Genomic DNA, 16,949 nt, shown 5'->3' on the forward strand with positions numbered 1-16,949 from the left:
ATGGACTGGATCTGTGTCTCAACTTGCCATTTAGATGATCCATGCAGCCAGCATTTGTAGCACATTGACTGATCCCAGATCCCACCTTTCTTCCTAGAACTGAATGGTGCTGTCCAAGCTGATCATGTCACCTGTCTCTTTGAAGGGTGTCCACTGGGGTACATATGAAGATCTCTGAATTGGAGATTTTGGAAAACTGCATTTCCTTTCCAGTATATACTTCAAAATGTTATGACATTTCCTGAAAGATCTTCATTCTGAGGCACACTATTGCTTTTCAGGACTGTCCTGACAAAGATCAAGACAATTGCTGGTAACACTTCATCTTGTCTAGCTTGGCCCCAAGTTGTTTTATATAAAGAGAGAGATGGCAAGGTTCCTTTTGATCATGGTTGTCTAGCACAAATCAAATGTACAAGAAACATTTCACTGAAGTTCATAGCAGGAGGAACAGGTGGCAATGTGACTCGGAGGAGTCATGACTAGTCAGCAATGGCCCACAATGCAGATGATTTACAAATGGTGTGTTCCTACCATTTCAGTTTGGCAGATGTTATGGTGTATGTGCCTGTGTTTAAGTATCAAAGTGAGAAAGACCACATTTTTACACTTACCTCATTTTCCCTTTGAAGTACCATTTTTATGTTCCCCCTGGGTAAAGTTTGTATCTATTTTTCTGTGCAATTTCATGCTGGTGACAATGATCCAATACGTAGCTGCAGAAAGTAAAGAAAGTGTGGAGGAGTGTAGTTAGTAAGTCCTGTTTTTGCTGAATAGTTACTCAACCTCTTGAGTAAGGTTACTTATTCATGAAAAAGCCTTTTCTATTTCGGCCCCAATTTTGTGGAACTTTCTTGTACAATGATAGTGCTGGTGGCGTCTTCTGTTTGGTTCTCTTTGGAGTTCAGATAGAGGAGTGCATGTTTGAAAGCACTGTGACCAAGACCCAGGTAATCTGGGAGGTACACACTGAACCCGGGCAAACATTTCAGACTTTTAGAAAAAACCAATTATTTTATTATTAAACAACCCCCTCACAAATATTGAGGCCTCATACAAGAAACCTGTTGCTTAGTCCTTACGATTCTGCAGGGCCCTGCCTGTTGCCCAGATAAAACTACATGAAGATGTCACTTGCGCATTGCAGGCTGGTGGATCCACTGTTCCTCGCAGCCATTCTGTCCCACACTCCCTCTCTTTCTCTCACCTTCCTTGATTTACTTCTCAGGCCTCCTTGTTACCCAGTGGCTCCAGCCCACACTCCCTAACTACCCTTTTCCAACTGTCATCCACCTTTTTTCCTTTCCCCTCAGCATCCTGTTCCTCATGACAACTGAGGGTAACAACACCATTCATTAAAAAAACAAAAAACCTTTAGTACAGAAAACTAGCTCATCAGGAAAGAAGACGAGGCTAGAACCATATCATCAAATATGCTTGTTTTCCAGAATCCAGCACAGTTCAGACTTGAAAGCACCCCTACATAAAAACACTGCCTATAGAAATCTAGCATGTCAAGGGGAATAACTTACCCAGAAAGCTAGTTTTCTATATACAGATATGTGTGTGTTTTTATGAGTGTGCATTCCAGTATGTGATCTGAGCTAGTACAGCCCAGGAAGGACTGCACTCCATGATGTTACTGAACAGCTAGGTTAGTCCTTAGAATTTTAATGAATATTCTGTGTCATCATAGCTGCTCAGTTACTAGCTCACAACTAATAGTTTTTAGCCTGTTCTATAAATAAGTTTCTGCTTATCAAACCTTCACATAGGGTTGTAAACAAAGAAAGTTTGGGTAGGTTTTTTCTTTAAAAATAGTTTACTAATTTATTAAAACAATTAAATTAATAAGAAACTGAAACACGGAAAAGGGCAGAAGAATATGAAGCCCCTTCCATCAACCTGTTCCACCTCTTTTTCTTAGCTGTTATCACCAGCCCCTATGTCTTGCCCAAGGGAGTGACCTGTCTATTACTCAGTCCAAGAATCCTTCATTTTATAGCCCCCTTACTCAAAATGGGTGTAGTTGTTGTTTCTTAGTTGTATCATTTCCCTCTTAAACCCCCACCCCTCCAGTCTATTAAACAATCACCTTTTGTGCCTCTCCTACAGCAACACACATTCTTGTGCTGTGCAAGATACCTGAGTTTTAATGGTTACAAAGTTTGAGAAAGTAGCTTGAAACATTACTCTTAAATATCTGATCTACTAACAAGCCTCCAAGGTATAATTAATTACCTGACGTCTGCTAACCGGTCCAGCCAATTTCCATTCAAAATGATTTTCCAAGCTCACCCATCCATGAAAGAGTTAGAGATTGTAAACTGGAGGGTAAATGGGAGGAGGAACATTTAGTAGGGAGAGGAAAATAAATTAGAGATTCCTTTGATTGGGTTTAGTTTCAAGGACAAACACGTGCCCCTTTCTGGCTCAGGAACACACACACAAGAAGTCTGGAGAGAGTTCATGAGACATGCATTGCTAATGAAGTTGTTACAAGGCATGTCAAACTCAGCTTGTTTCTCCATGCGTATGTGAAGCTCTGGTTTACCTTTAAATGATATCAAAATTAAATCTTATTATATAGAGTCTACATCAAGGTGCATTATTTAGGATCTCATGTACACAGTATTGCAAACGTGGAATGTCTTCTATGACCTATGGTTTGTTTCGAATTATTTAGATTAATCTGAGAATTAGAATGATTTCAGATGTCTGCCACATAAGGCCCCAAAATTTGGAGCTGCAACCTAATAAACTCTACACCACTGATGTTAAAATGTTGGGTCAGGATCCCAAATAAGTCGTGCTCAGAACTAAGGAGAGTTTGCCCCTGTGGCACCAGCACTATTGTGTTTTAGTTGATGGGTGTTTGTTACAAGATGGAGAGAGGACAACAAGAAGAAAAACACAGAGAGGGGAAAAACTATGGACTTGTGGCAAAAAGTTAAATGCTGTATGTTGGGATTAAAGATTCTGGAACATTTGAAGACTACTGCACAGTGTAGAATTATTCACACTCATCGCTTAAAAATGCTATTTTCTTTGAGCATGGATGAATTCAGTTCCCCTCTAGTCAGAGGGAAAGTAAGTATAATCACATCTGAGCAGGGAAGCCGTGTGCCCTACTTACAGAGCATAGTCCTCTATTTGAGGAGTGTTTGGTCCAAGTCCACTTTAAATAGAAGTAAGAAAGGAGAGCAGCAGGGGTCTTGAAGTTGCCCAGGAACACTGCACCCCTGGACAGTAAAGCTGAACAGGCATCCAGATCTCCAGAACACAGTCTTACCTACTATGGCCAGATGCATTATATTTCAATTTAAATTACAGATATATAAATTTCTAAATTTTGCAGTTATACATATATAAATTAGCATATGCAAATTTGTTTTCTCTTTTGTGGTGATGCATTTTTTAGTAATGAGTAATGGGTGTTAGAACAAATTAAACCAGAACTGTCACTAGAAGCTAAAGTGATGAAACTGAGGTTATCATACTTTGGACACATCATGAAAAGACATGATTCACTAGAAAAGACAATAATGCTGGGAAAAACAGCAGGGAGTAGAAAAAGAGGAAGGCCAAACAAGAGATGGATTGATTCCATAAAGGAAGCCACAGACCGAACTTACATGATCTGAGCAGGGTGGTTCGTGACAGATGCTCTTGGAGGTTGCTGATTCGTAGGGTCGCCATAAGTCGTAATCGACTTGAAGGCACATAACAAGAACAACAAAGAGCCCCTCCAGATGTCCTTTTTATTGTGATGATCTTGGTGGAGATATACACAATCCTGTTTTCAATCCTGTTTGCACTGCAAAGATTTTGGGCTGAACATACTGCTTCATTTCCAGTCGGTGCATGTCTTGTAGCTTCCTGCTGACATCCTGTAAGTTTTCATACTACAAATATTCTGGGGTGCAGGGGGCGGCTGTTCTACTTGTGTTGCACTATAGCGCAAGAGTGTCCCACAAGACAGCAATAATATAGAAACATTGGGGATGCGTTACAAAATACCTAATGAAGTGGAATGATGTGTGGATGGTCCAGTAAAAACCCATCAGCATTAACACACTACTACTGCATCAGTGACATGTTGCAGAGTACATCTGCAAAAAAACACCTGTCTGAAGGGGCAGTAGGTGGCCACCCTATGGATGCACCCTTAAGAATGTTGCAGGTTGTACCAGAATAAAGTATGCTTCAGTTGGGCATTGTTAATTTTACCGCCATGTGTTTAAGTATGAAGCAGCTGAGTCAGGGTATTTCCAGCACTGGCTACTTCGCTACATGGCTGGGATGACTGTAGGCTGGTCAGGTTTCCTCTTTCATACTGGATAGACCAGTATTTCTAGTGTGGCCTGGGTTGGTGTCCTCTTTCAATTTGTTAAAAGTTTGTCCATTGTAAGGTGGTTGGCAGGTAGTGTAGTTTTCTTTAAAAACAAATTAAAATTAAAATTAATTGGCAAGTCAGACCCTCCCCCTTGATCCTGATTGTATTTTGTTTTTGTATTTTAATAGATTACTATTGTTCTGCCTGCATTTCTCATGAGAAAGAAGCAATGAAGCTAGGATGAAAGAAATCTAGGTTTGGGTGATCAGGTTGAATCAGTGAAAATAAGTTGTGTTGCTACGAAATGAAGGGTCTTTTTGTCACTACAGATGCAGAAAAGCAAAACTGATAAAACATGCAGACCTGTGAAAAATAAGATACAGCTGTATGCTCACATTAGCAAGCTGAGTAAGATTTATTTATTTAATAAGCATATTTCTAATCCACCAACTCAACCAAAAACATTACGGTATACAATAAAATCAATAACACAGCAAAATTATAAAATAATAAAATACAGAACAAATGGCCAACACTGAATCAAATTAATTCTCAAAAAACAGTGAAACAGAAACATTTTCAGCAGGTGGCAAAATATTAGAATTGTGAGTGCCTGTGTCGGACTTCAAAAGGAACAGTGTTGCAAAATACTGGTGCTACTACACAAAAAGCCTTAGTTTGACCAGAAACTAAATTAATTGTGGGGCAGTCAGAGACCTTCTCCAGATGATCATAGTGGTCTGACTAGTATTTAAGGGAGAAGGCAGGTCCAGCAGATAACCTGGTCCTAGACCATTTCAGTTAAGCTGAAAAGCACAGCATGTAGGTCAAATCAGTGTTTAACATGCCAACTATTTCCCATCAACCCAAAACCCTCAATGTAAGCCAGGATTGGGAGACCTCAAGCCCAGGGGCCAAATGTGGCCCTCCAAGCCTCTCTATCTGGCCCTCATGACTCTTCCTAGGCCGCACACCCTTGGGTTACCCTTGAAAACGGTCTGGAAATTACAGCTGGTACAGAATGCGGCGGCACGTTTGATTAAGAACAGCCGTCGCCGTGATCACATCACCCCGGTGTTAGAAGACCTACACTGGTTACCAGTTGTTTACCGGGCCCAATTCAAGGTGTTGGTATTAACCTTTAAAGCCCTTTACGGTTTCGGCCCAGTTTATCTGAAGGAGCGCCTCCAGCATCACCAAATATGCTGCCCGATGAGGTCAGCCTCACAAGACCTTCTCTCGGTCCCACCAGTTAAAACAGCTAGGCTGGTGCGGACCAGATTGAGGGCATTCTCGATTGTGGCCCCCACCCTCTGGAACTCTTTGCCCTATGATCTCCGCCATGCCCCCTCCCTGCCAAGCTTCCGCCAAGCCTTGAAAACCTAGTTATTCAGGCGTGCTTACAGGATTCTTGGGGCGGACTAGTTTTTATCTTGTTGCAGTTGTGGGTGGTTTTTTAGATTAATTACAGTTGATGTTTGCTTATGTGTTGTATTTTATATGTTGTATTTTATCTCATCATGTATGCCGCCTAGAGTGGCCGTTAATTTGGCCAGATAGGTGGCTTAGAAATAAAATTTTATTATTATTATTATTATTATGAACCATAACCCCCACTGGTCCTGCTTCGCTTCCTCCTTGGGTCTTTGTGTCTGGCTGGAACGTGTCATTGAATTCTGATCATGTATCTCGCTTGCCTGGGTGGAGGATAGACAGGGATGTGCGAGTGTGAAGAAATTAGCCTACTGTACAAAAAGGTATCATTCACATTTGTTGCTCTGCCCACTTTTGCCTATGACAACCATTGGCTTGTGCTCCCTCAGAAGATTGCCCAGAAGGGAATGTGGCCCTCAGGCTGAAAAAGCCTTGATGTAGGCTAAAGAGGAAATGCTTTGCCTCAGCCACATCCCACCTGACGCTCAACAGGAGCTTGATCTAACCCTTCAAGCAAGTGGCAGGCCAACTTGCTTGTAAAAAGGAAGGACTGGATTTCATGATATTAAGGCTGTGTATCAGTCAACAGAGGCCAGAAGTCCTTTAGCACTTTCAGGACACTCCACCCAGTGAAATGGCTCCACATATTCGAAGAAGCGTATGTCCTCATCTAGGACTGTTATTTACCATCAGGGTAAGATTACCAATAGCTATGGGTCAGCTGAAACTAGAACGCCACTGATTTACACCTCTAGAATTAAGTACACAAGGAACAAGGAATAAATGCCCCTGGTGTGGTACCCTTCCCGTAACTTTAGGAAGGCGTTGAGAGAGTAGAATGTTTTCGATGTATGAACTACATGAGAAATTTTGACAGCAAGAACAAAACCTGAAGAATGTTAGCCTGACTCCATTGTTGCCTTTCCTATATATCTGGAAACTTCCTTTAATGATTAATTGACAGATTTTGCATTACACTCAGCAGTTAAGTTTCCATATGATATAGATGTGATGGTCAGATCTGGAACATAGCCATCCAAGAACATAGTCATCCAGGGTTATGGGAGGTCATAGACCCGTTACTTTTTCGGGGTTTTGGTTATTTGCATTCTTACTGAGTTCAATAGGATTTACTCCTGTGCAATCATGTTTAGGATAGGTGAAACTGACCATGGGGGAGGAGGACGAGGAGGGAGGGATGGAGGGAGGGATGGAGTGGGCAGGGGAGGAGGAAGAGGGGAGGAGAGGAAGAAGGAAGGGAGAAGAGAGGGGAAGGAGGGGAGGGGAAGGAGAGGGGGAGGGGGGAGGGAGGGATGGAGTGGGCAGGGGAGGAGGAAGAGGGGAGGGGAGGAAGAAGGGAGAAGAGAGGGGAAGGAGGGGAGGGGGAGGAGAGATGAGAAGGGGGAAGGCTGAACTGATCATTTGCATGCTTATTGAGTTCAATGGGATTTACTCCTGTGCAATCATGCATACAATAGGTAAAACTGATCATGGAGGAGGAGGAGGGGGAGAAGGAAGGAGGGGGAGGGGATTGGAATGGGAGGGGGCAAAGGAAGAGGGAGGGAAGAGGCAAAAGGGAGGGGATAGGAGGGAGGAGGTGGTGAGGGCAGGTTTGATCATGTGCATGCTTTTTTAGTTCAAAAGGATTTACTCCTGTACAATCATGCTTAGGATAGGTGAAACTGATTTGCGAGAGGGGCAGGGAGGGGGGAGGGAAGGGGAAGGGAGGAGATTGGGTGGACGGGTACTGGGCAGAGGGAAAGCCCCTTTAAAGCCCTTTACGGTTTCGGTCCAATTTATCTAAAGGAGCGCCTCCTGCATCACCAAATATGCCGCCTGACGAGATCGGCCTCACAAGACCTTCTCTGGGTCCCACCAGTGAAAACAGCTAGGCTGGTGCGGACCAGAGAGAGGGCATTTTCGATTGTGGCTCCCACCCTCCGGAACTCTCTCCCATATGATCTTCGCCATGCCCCCTCCCTGGTAGGTTTTCGCCAAGGATTAAAAACATGGCTGTTCCAGCGGGCATACAGGATTCCTAGGTAATTTTAGTTTTATAACGGACAGATGTGAGTGGGCTGATTATCTGAAGACTGATGTTATAATTGTATTTATATGTTGTATCTATTTTAATCTATGTACGCCGCCTAGAGTGGCCGTTCATTCGGCCAGATAGGCAGCCTAAAAATAAAATTTTATTATTATTATTATTATTATTATTATTTTCTAAAAGGAAAACATTGTGAACAATATAATTGGTTTTCAGGGTTTTCCCCACCTTTTTATTCTACAGCAGGCACATGTAGCCTCCCACGCAAATTTAAACCAAAGCTGTCTCTGGCCACATCCACACCAGACCTTTATTTCACTTTAGACAGTCATGGCTTCCTCCAAAGAACCCTGGGAAATGTAGTTTATGAAGGGTGCTGAGAGTTGCTAGGAGAGGCCCCATTCCCCCCACAGAGCTACAATCCCCAGAAAAGGAGCTGACTGTGAACCTGCTCTGGCCACTGGAGCTCTGTCAGGTCAGGGGAATAGGAGTCTCCTAACAACTCTGAGCACTCTTCACAAACTACACTTCCCAAGATTCTTTGGGGGAAGCCATGACTGTCTAAAGTGAAATAAAGGTCTGGTGTGGATGTGGCCACCTGATTAGCCAAGCCAAGCAGCTGTGAGTCTGGCTTTTAGCTGACAGTTGGTTGTTACTGAGCATAATGTAATGTAAATGGATTGCCTTCAAGCCGATTCCAACTTATGGCGACCCTATGAATAGGGTTTTCATGGTAAGCGGCATTCAGAGGAGGTTTACCATTGCTTTCCTCTGAGGCTGAGAGGCAGTGAACGGCCCAAGGTCGCCCAGTGAACTTCCTGGCTGTGTGGGGATTCAAACCCTCGTCTCCCAGGTTGTAGTCCAGCACCTTAACCACTACACCACACTGCTTCAATGTTAAATTTTTAAAATTAATTAAAAACCAGCCAGGCATTTTTTTAACTTTTAAATTACAGAAGATGAAGGTCATAGTATGGGGCAAGGTCAATAATAGGATTACAGGTACTCTGCGAACATGGCTGATTTTTAATTAATTTCAACAAATTATGAGACCACTGACAGAAAAAAGTATAATAGGAGTCTGGATTTCCCCCCCTCTTGTTTTACACTTCGATTCTCTGTGACTGTTTTGTGTATCGCCATGAAAATTTAGAGGGTTGTTAAGCAAGTGTTTCTGAGTTTTGTAAGGTTTTGTTTTGAAATGTGTTTATGGGAAGCATCGTAATGGCATGGGGGTATTTTCAATTTAACACTGCAGAATGCGAAAAATCTATGCTGGCTATAGTATACAGCCACTCTCCTGGCTGTATAATATTTGCAGTTTTTTAAAAAATTAAAATTAATTGAAAAACTGCAAGATTGTTCTGGGGATGTGGGAAAGGTGGATTTAAGACATCACAAACACTAGTCTATCAATTCTGTGCACAGCTAGCTCCTCCAGCAAGCTCCTCAGTTTAATCCTAAAGAAGAAATTTTATGTCTATTTATACAACAACACAGTGAGTACACTTCCATAGTGGCCTTTATAAAATGGAATGCTAAACTATGGTTTAGCATTTTGTGAATGAGCTTGGGCAAATCTCATATTCCCATATCTTCCCCCTCCCCTCTCCTCCCCTCTCCCAGCACAGCCACCAGCAGATTGGAAACTCTTGCTCCCATTCTCAGTTAATCACAGTTGTTTTACATCCACATTACTGTTGAAGGCTTGTGCACAGTAATGGGAACAGAGAGATCATCTGTAATGGGGACCAGTGACAGTCCTCAGAAAAATGTAGTAAAGAAGCCAAGCCATAAATCACATGGACTTCGATGCCTGTATACTAATGCGCAGAGCATTGGAAACAAGCAGGACGAACTTGAACTCTTAATACAGGAGGGCAATTACGACTTGATAGGTATAGCTGAAACTTGGTGGGATGACTCCCATGACTGGAATACAGCAATTGAAGGATAGAACTCGTTCAAAAAGAACAGAAGGAATAAAAAGGGAGGTGGAGTCGCGCTATATGTTAAAAATATATATCCCTGTACGAAAATACAGGAAGATGAGCTTGGTAGTTCCACCGAGAGTATCTGGATTAAAATTAATGGGGCAACTAATAAAAGGAATGTGGTGCTTGGAGTCTATTACGGATGTTTCAAGGAGACATGATGTAGTAGTAATGGGGGGGTTTCAATTATCCCGATATCTGTTGGGAGGCAAATTCTGCCAAGCACGGCCCCTCCAAGAAATTTGTGACTTGTGTTGGAGATAACTTTCTCCTACAGAAAGTGGAGGAAGCAACCAGAGGATCAGCTATCCTGGACTTGATTCTAACCAATAGAGATGATTTAGTGGATGAAGTGGCAGTTACAGGAACTCTGGGGGAAAGTGACCACACCATACTTGAATTCTTGGTTTTAACAGAAGCAAAAGCTGAGAGTAGCCATACACGCACCCTGGACTTCAGGAAAGCTGATTTTCATAAACTCAGAACAATTGTAAGTATGGTTCCATGGCAAGCCACCCTAATGAGAAAAGGAGTCCAAGATGGGTGGGAGTTTCTAAAAAAGGAAATTCTAAAAGCACAATGGCAAGCAATTCCAACAAGGAAAAAAGGGGGAAAACAGCAGAAGAAACCAATGTGGCTTCACAAAAAGCTTAGAGAGGACCTGAAAACAAAAAAGGACACATACAGGAAGTGGAAAGAAGGCCAGGCCACAGGCAGGTATCATGGAATTGTCAGGAAGGCTAAAAGCTAAAGCTGAGAATGAGCTGAGGTTAGCAAGGGATGCTAAAAGCAACAAAAAAGTTTTCTTCAGGTATGTCCATAGTAAAAGACAGAGAAGAGAAATGGTAGCACAGCTACTCAATGTGGATGGCAAAATGATAACAGATGACAGAGGCAGAACTGCTCAATTCCTACTTTGGCTCAGTCTTGTCCCAAAAAAGGATCTGTGACCCTCCTGGGAAACATGAAGTAGAAGGGGCAGGATTGGAGCTTGAGATTGATAGGCAAATGGTCAAGGAATACCTAATCACTTTGAATGAGTTCAGATTGGCAGGGCCCGGTAAACTGCATCCTAGAGTATTGAAGGAACTGGTTGAAGAACTCTCAGAACCGCTGTCTATTATCTTTGAGAAATCATGGAGGACTGGTGAAGTGCCGGATGACTGGAGAAGAGCTAATGTTGTCCCTATCTTCAAAAAGGGCAAAAAGAAGGAACTGGGGAACTACAGACCAGTCAGCCTAACATCAATCCCTGGAAAAACTCTGGAGCAGATTATAAAGCAGTCAATCTGTAAGCACCTTGAAAACAGTGCAGTGATTAATAGGAGCCAACATGGATTTATGAAGAACATATCCTGCCAAACTAATCTTATCTCATTTTTTGACCAGGTAACCTCCCTTGCAGACTGTGGGAATGCTGTGGACATAATATACCTCGACTTCAGCAAAGCTTTTGACAAAGTGCCCCATGATATTCTGATTAGCAAGATAGCTAAATGTGGGCTGGATGGAACAACTATTAGGTGGATCCACAGTTGGCTCCAGAATCGTACTCAAAGAGTGCTTGTCAATGGCTCCTTCTCAAACTGGGCAGAAGTAACAAGTGGGGTACCACAGGGCTCAGTCCTGGGCCCAGTGCTCTTCACCATTTTTATTAATGACTTGGATGAGGAGGTACAGAGCATGCTTATCAACTTTGCAGATGATTGGGGGGCATAGCTAATACAATGGAACACAGAAACAAAATTCAAAGGGACCTTGATAGGTTGGAGCATTGGGCTGAAAACAACAGAATGAAATTCAACAGTGATAAATTCAAAGTTCTACACTTAGGAAAAAGAAACCAAATGCACAGTTATAAGATGGGGGATACTTGGCTCAGCAATACGACATGTGAGAAGGATCTTGGAATTGTCATTGATCACAAGCTCAATATGAGCCAACAGTGTGATGTGGCTGCAAAAAAGGCAAATACTATATTAGGCTGCATTAACAGAAGTATAGTTTCCAAATAGCGTGAAGTATTAGTTCCCCTCTATTCAGCACTGGTTAGGCCTTATCTTGAGTACTGTGTCCAGTTCTAGTCTCCGCACTTCAAGAAAGATGCAAACAAACTGGAACAAGTTCAGAGGAAGGCAACAAGGATGATCAGGGGACTGGAAACAAAGTCCTATGAGGAGAGACTGAAAGAAGTGGGCATGTTTAGCCTGCAGAAGAGAAGACTGAGGGGAGATATGACAGCACTCTTCAAGTACATGAAAGGTTGTCACACAGAGGAGGGCTGGGATCTCTTCTCGATCGTCCCAGAGTGCAGGACACGTAATAATCAGCTCAAGTTGCAGGAAGCCAGATTTCGACTCGACATCAGGAGAAACTTTCTAACTGTTAGAGCCATACAACAAAGGAACCAATTACCTTGAGAGGTAGTGGGCTCTCTGACACTGGAGGCATTCAAGAGGCAGCTGGACAGCCATCTGTTGGGAATGCTTTGATTTGGATTCCTGCATTGCGCAGGGGGTTGGATTTGATGGTGTTATAGGCCCCTTCCAACTCTACTATTCTATGATTCTAAACCCAGATTCTTAAACTATAGTTTAAAGTTGGATTATTTCAACAAGATGTAGTTAAGATTAACCACAGTTTGTCCAGGTTCAGATATAAATGCTAAACTGCAGTTAGCTAAAAATAGAAACAAAAAGTTACCATCTCTGCCCTGGAGGAGGAGGGAAGGGGGAGAGTGCCTAGGTTCGAGGCCCACTCAGGCTTGTTCGTGTAATACTAAACCATAGTTTGGTGTTACATCTGAACCAGGCTGGTGTCAATTCACACAACATGCTCTGCACACACCCTTAAATTCAAGGAGGCTGAATTAACCGATTAACCCATCAAGCAATTAAAAACCATTTTGAGTACTAGCCCACGGCACCAGCTTACATGCTTAACAATCTGTGTTAGCAAGGCTCTGAATCCATGCTTGTCTGTACAAAGTTCACAGCACTTTAGTAGTCATAAAGCGTTAATTATGTGGCACAGATGGGATGCTTCAACTTACTGTATAAAGCTGTTTGAGGCAGGCTGTTTCTTTTTTGGAGCATGTCGTCTGTTTAACAGCTGATCCTGAAAAGGAGCTGACAGCAGGACAGGAGACTGACTCTGCAGTATTGCATTCCCTGCATTTCTTCCTGAAAAGAGCATGTGCTCAGCGCTTGAATTCTGAAATAAATTCACTATGGAAAGTTAAACTCTGTGATGCTCTCAACTAATTGAATTGTGGAAGGGAAAAGGGACACTGTCAATAGATTTGCATATTTACAATCTGAAAAGGGAAATATCCAATATGATAAGAAAATTCAACATATGTCATCTGCTTGCAGCTCATGTTGGTGTGCTGCCAAAACAGGGGGAACAAAGCAAATGCCATTATGGAAAGAAATATGGCGCATATGTCTAGGAAACACTCTATGTTCCTTCCTAGAGCACTAAAATGAGACAGTCTTCCCCATCCTGCAAAGTAGGGATATTATGGCACAGAAGAATTAATTATTGACCATAGTCAAAACATAAGAAGAGGATGCTGGATCAGACCAGTGGCCTATCTAGTCCAGCATCCTGCTCTCACAGTGGCTACCCAGATGCCTCTCAATCATCACTCCTCAATGTGCCCCCCCCATGCTAGCCTCCTCTCATTTATTATTATTTATATTCTAATAAAAATTGGGTGTAAGTTCTATTAAGTATACCCAGGCCTTCCAACACATTATTAGAGTGGCTTATGATAAAACATTGCATAACAACTTACATAAAAAGAAGCTAAAAACAGAAAATGTATAATAGCCAAATAAAAATAATCTGAGTAAAACAGATCAACAAAAATTAATCAGCCTGAGACCATAGAAAGTTATTTGGTAGGCACTGAAAAGTCATCAGTGGGCATCAGGTGAGCCTCACTGGAGAGCATTCCAAAGCTGGGGCTACACCACTGAAAAGGCCCTGTCCCCTATTACCACCTGGCGAACCTCAGATGGTGGGCAAAACTGGAGAAAGGCCTCTCAGCCATCTGTATTGCAGGAGGGCCAAGAACCAACACAGACTGAATGTATAGCAAGCAGACTGAATGTATAGCAAACTCCTGAGACATGATCCATGCAGCCATGGCACCATAGGTTGCAATTTTTCAAACACCTACAGCAGCATAAGTTTAATTAATTTTAAAGTTTAATAAGAACATCAGAAGAGTTCTGTTGAATCAGACCAAGCTTCCATTTAGTCTAGTATCCTGTCCTCAGCAGCTGGCATAATATGACTTCAGCATTTGGGGAGCAGCTTGGTACAGTGTAACAGCTTGTATTAGGATCAACTAAAATATCACAAATTAGTGAGCAAGCTTTCAAGTTTCCCAGAACTCTTCCAGTTAATATCCAGCTTTGCTGTGTATTTCCTTTACTCTTTCTCTTCCTTGTGATCAAACAGAGGTAGTTACAGCTGGTGTTTATATTCTCAGAGGGAGAATGTCCATGGGGTAGCCAACATTGTGCCTTCCAGATGTTGTTGGACTTCACCTCCCATTAGTCCCAGCCAGCATGGCCAAAAGTCAGTGATATCTCTCAGAGTTCCCTGGAAAGAGTGACTGACAGTTAAATCACTCTGAGAATTGTAGCTGTCATAGGAACAGTGGTCTCCTAACAACTCAGCATCCTTAACAAACTACAGTTCCCAGGATTCTTTGGGGGAAGCCATACCTGTTTAAAGTGGTACGATATTGCTTTGAATGTAGTGCAGATGGGGCCACTATGAAGATGCACAGCAACCAAGGCCAATCAAATCATTTTGTCACTTGAGGCAAAAAATAAACGAACCCTCAAACACTGCTCCCTAGCAGTAAAAAATACACAATAATAAATGAAATAGCTAATAATTTACTGTCCCTTCATGACACCCAAAACAGGCTACCTGAGGTGGCCAGCTGACTTGGCCTAATGGTAGAGCTGACCCTGACATTACTTATAACTACTGTGACATCCATGGATGCACACATACACATCATTTCATCATCACAACAAACTTGTGAAGTAAATTTTGCTGAGTGAATGAGAGAGAGAGTTTGGTTCTGGGCAAGGCCACCTGTTGACCTTCATAACTGCACAACTATTTGAACCCTGATCAACCCACTCCTAGTTCAATGCTATCTCAAGATAAGTAGATAGATATGGGAAGGGCTGTAGCTCAGTGGCAGACAGTGGCACACAGAAAGTCCCAGGTTCAATTCCTAGCATCTCCAGGTAGGGCTGCTAAAGAGTCCCTGCCTGAAATCCTGGAGAGCTGCTGCCAGGCAGTGCAAACAATACTGAGCTAGATAGATCAGTATAAGGCAGTGTCCTATGTTCCTAGACAGAGACAGAGAGATTTATATTTTATTGGCATTGTATGTAGTCTGTTAAAGACTATGGGAAGAATTCTTTTTCTTGAAAAGTGGACTGTTAAATACATAAATAAACGCAAACATGCACCAGTTCCCCACATTTATTCTGTGAGACTCTAATATACACAATAAACATAATCAAAGGGCAAGACTGAGGGAATAAAGCGTGGGCTTTGTTCTGTGTGGCTCCCACTGAATTCTACTAAACAGGCTGCAATCTAAAAAAAACAACAGCTAAAAAAACTGCTTCACGCAAGTATCACCTGGAGAAAGGCACGTGTTTATTCCCCAGCCCAAAGGGTTTCATCTTCCGCTTTCAAATGGTTGCCATTCATTCCTATGGAGAACAGCTATGGTGAGAGCTAGTGTAGTGTACTGGTGAGAGTGCTGGTCTAGGACTGGGTGACCCAGGTACAAATTGCTAGTCAGCCATGAGGCTCACTGGGTGATTTTACGGCAGTCACTACCACTCAACCTAACCTACCTCACAGAGTTGTTGTGAGAATGAAGGCAGGTGAAGACCCTTGTATGGTACTCCAAACATCTTGGAAGAAGCAGTGGAAAATATAAAAGTAAAACACGCTATGTGGTCGCTGTTATAGTGGGGGCAAAGGGAATAGCTCACTTGTTACAGTTATGTTAAGACGGTGGAGACAGATAGTCACTTTTGAGTGGGTTGTGGATCACAGATTTAAAAAAACACTGTGTAATACTTAACATGCACTTGAAGGCACTTTGGGGTGATTGTGTAGATATGACTTCAAGAACGCTGTTAAAGGCTGGTTCGCATGTACATGTATATCACTTGATGACTACCAGCTGTCTGTGTGAACTGTCTATGTGAATTTTTAATATCAACCAGTACCACCTTAAAACCTATATTGTCTGATTAAGACAGTGTTGTTTTTGAGGTGGTACCAGCTGATATTAAAAGTTTCATCTAAGATTTTAGATCTGTGATGGTTCCTTCATGCACGTAGGGCAACATGTAATGTAGCAGTCATCAGTTTTATGAATATGCAGGTGTAAACCAGCCATGAATCACAGTGAATGGAGGTGAGAACTCTGCTAGAATAAAAAGTAGTCTAATTTCTGTATTGCATAGACAGACAGAGAGCAATGAGCTGTTTAATGGAAAATTATATACAGAGAGAAAAATGAAATGTATCCTATTAATTTTATCTACACCAAAAATAGACTCTGCCTTTCAGCATTTCCTTCAGAGTACGCCATAGCTTGCTGTGTTTCATCCTCCAGCAATTTACTACCGTCTGTGTTTTGATCTGCTTCATTCTACAGTTCTGTCAAAATATAACACACACTATGGGTGTAGGAGGTTTACTGTCCTAAATTGGCAATTGAAGGGGGGGAATTAATGGATGAGTAATCAAACTGGGAATGGAAAGACAGCAAACATCCTGCGGGGGGTGATCAAAAAGATATTGAAAACAGAGCTATCCCTTCTTAACCTATAAATTTTAAAAAATGATGTAAATTAATTAATCTGTATGCATCCACTGTGTAGGCATTTCTTCACTAGCCCTTAACATTGACCTTGTTTGCATTCAGAGGCTATGTACACACTATACATTTAAAGCACACAGCGACCCCCAAAGAATCCTGGGAGCTGCAGTTTGTTAAGGGTGCTGGGAATTGTAGCTCTGTGAGGTCTTAACAGTTTCCAGGATTCTTTAGGGGAAGCAGTGTGCTTTAAAT

The 16,949-nt window shown here is 42.2% G+C and overlaps 1 long non-coding RNA gene across 1 annotated transcript; it reads right to left on the reverse strand.

Annotated features, from left to right (window-relative positions):
• Positions 1-644: 644 nt before the first annotated feature.
• Positions 645-12,948, reverse strand: LOC133388512 (uncharacterized). The gene is made up of 3 exons (XR_009763843.1): positions 12,867-12,948; positions 2,242-2,327; positions 645-716 (listed from the first exon to the last, which is right to left on the reverse strand). It is a non-coding gene; the product is annotated as an uncharacterized LOC133388512 (long non-coding RNA).
• Positions 12,949-16,949: the final 4,001 nt, after the last annotated feature.

The sequence above is a fragment of the Rhineura floridana genome, chromosome 7, assembly GCF_030035675.1.
Source record: "Rhineura floridana isolate rRhiFlo1 chromosome 7, rRhiFlo1.hap2, whole genome shotgun sequence".
Classification (NCBI taxonomy): Eukaryota; Metazoa; Chordata; class Lepidosauria; order Squamata; family Rhineuridae; genus Rhineura; species Rhineura floridana.